The sequence below is a fragment of the Chrysochloris asiatica genome, unplaced genomic scaffold (assembly GCF_000296735.1).
Source record: "Chrysochloris asiatica unplaced genomic scaffold, ChrAsi1.0 scaffold00111, whole genome shotgun sequence".
Classification (NCBI taxonomy): Eukaryota; Metazoa; Chordata; class Mammalia; order Afrosoricida; family Chrysochloridae; genus Chrysochloris; species Chrysochloris asiatica.
Window position 1 is genome coordinate 6,384,347 of NW_006408629.1, and position 2,520 is coordinate 6,386,866.

Here is a 2,520-nt window from a genome sequence, read left to right on the forward strand (position 1 = left end):
AGTGAGAAGAAGATCTTCACCTGCACAGACCAGGGAGCAGTCTGAGGAGCAAAGTACTGATGTTAGTGATAGTGTCGGAGATGACTTTGAAGATGCAACAGAATTTGGAGTAGATGATGGAGAAGTTTTCGGCATGGCATCATCTGCTGCTCTGAAAAAACCTCCAATGATGCCAGCAGAAAATGAAGGAGATGCCTTATTGCAATTTACAGCAAATTTTCTTCAAGATATGGTGACTGCCATCCTATATCTTTTTTATTGGCTCATTAGAAGCTGCTTTTCAAGAGGCCTTCTATGTAAAAGCCCGAGATAGAAAGCTTCTTGCTATCTACCTCCACCATGATGAAAGTGTATTAACCAACATGTTCTGCTCACAAATGCTTTGTGCTGAATCCATTGTCTCTTATCTGAGTCAAAATTTTAGAAAAACAACAGTGGATGAGTTAATGATGAGACTCATGGCTGCAATGGAGATCTTCACTGCCCAACAACAGGAAGATATAAAAGATGAGGAGGAACGTGAGGCCAGAGAAAATGTGAAGAAAGAGGTAATAGGCCCAGAGTTCATTGGGAAATTGACTTTACCGAAATCAAACCTGGTATGTATGGATATAAATACCTTTTAGATACTTTCTCAGGCTGGGTCGATGACTACCCAACAAAAAGAAAAACTGCCGCTGTAGTAGTAAAAAAACTGCTTGAAGAAATCATTCCCAGGTACAGACTACCGATCCTCTTAGGGTCAGATAATGGACCTGCTTTAATCTCTCAGGTAACTCAAAAAGTAGTACAAACTTTGGGGACAAATTGGAAACTACATTGTGCATATCATCCCCAAAGCTCTGGTCAGGTAAGAAGGGTGAATCGGACACTTAAAGAGACCTTAACTAAATAAACCCTAGAGACAGGCAGAGACTGGATAACCCTCCTTCCTTTTGCTATATATAGGACCGGAAATACCCCCTATACCCTAAGCTTTACCCCTTTCGAGATTACGTTTAGCAGACCCCGCCTCATGCTCCTCGTGACATCCTGCTTCATATTCTTCCATCCTGCTGACTGAAATCTTCACGAGCCAGTCAACACCACCTGGATCATCATCAGTACCACCACAGGAGAAATAGTCATCTCAATTTCTGCTGTGCAACCTCGACTAGAGTTTACTAATGAGGGAAAACAGTCATGCGAGTAGGAAATAGGAAAAACCTGGGGAGTCCGAGTGTATATGTCAGGAAATGACAAAGGAGCTATATTGACCATTAGGCAATCTTACAGTATTCCAATCTGGGCCCATAATTTGGCCCAGGAGGTACTCACTCAAGGGGGGAATGAAGGACCCAAAAACCTCAACCAGAGAGATTCCTCAGTTTCCCTTCTCTATAGGAATTTCTTCCCACATACTCGAACCCGCTCTAACCGCCAAACCTCTGGTGCCAGTGACCGTTAGAACCCTCCCCCTAACTACCAAACTTCTGACATTAGAAAAGATAAGAGCCAATCAGCAACCTTTCCCAGATAAGAGTCAATCAGCAGCTTGAAGGTGGCATGCTATCTCGAGTATCTTCCTGACCATCTATAAAAAGGCCCGCGTGCCTGCTTTCTAGGTCGCCATCAATCCAGATGGTAGACCCACTGTATGCAGTGTAACTTACGATCAGTAAACATTTCTGATGATTGCATACGTGAGGAGAGTCTTCTGTGGGGCACACAAATTCGGGCACAACACAACAATGTTGGATCAAAGGAGCTCTGATAGGGTAGTGGTTACAAATCATCCTGCGAACCCCAAGTTCAGCAGTTTGAAAGTACCAGCTGCTCTGCAGGAGAAAGATGAGGCTTTCTGCTCTGTAAAGATTTACAGCCTTGGAAACACTGTTCAGGTCGCTATGGGTTGTAACTGACTGGAAGGCACTTAACAACAACAACAAGAATAATGTTGGGGCAATGAAATCATTGTCTTTGCCTTCCTGAATGCCCTCAAGCTCTTTGTGAATAACAGAAGAAACAGAGTTGCTTTTTTCCAGATCTCCAATATTGTCATTGAGTTGCCTATGGAAACCAGGAAGGAAACTCCACCTTTATTGCACTGCTTCTGCATAACACTTGCTCCCTCAAACAGGAAGAAAAGAATTCTGAAGAGACAGAATAAATAACAAAGCCAGGCTGTGTCCTGAAAACCTGATTGAATGGAACTGAGTTTGTGTTCAGTGAATTTGATTCTGTTCATGTAAGCCAGACTTTGATGTTGAGGACTTTTTCTCTCATTGAATCATAACATTCTGAGAGCTATTAATATAACCCAAGAGCTAAACTAATTAGTGGTCAAAGTAGTGATCATGAAATGAAACTTAAAGACCTCACACAGAAACAGGCTTCTAAATGATAAAGATAAATGTCAAAAAGTAAATGTCATAATTTACTGTGATTAAGGTTTTATCTGTGATATTAAGTACATTATTGTTATTAAGTGCCATCAATCAGCTCCTACACATAGACACCCTGCATAGGGTTTCTGAGGAG

General features: G+C 41.9%; 1 protein-coding gene and 1 pseudogene across 1 annotated transcript in view; one reads left to right on the forward strand and one right to left on the reverse strand.

Annotated features, from left to right (window-relative positions):
• MCTP1 (multiple C2 domains, transmembrane 1) overlaps positions 1–2,520 on the reverse strand; it is a 956,699-nt gene that overhangs the window by 666,608 nt on the left and 287,571 nt on the right. The window lies entirely within an intron of this gene.
• Positions 1–2,520, forward strand: part of LOC102841616 — a 20,337-nt pseudogene that overhangs the window by 14,791 nt on the left and 3,026 nt on the right.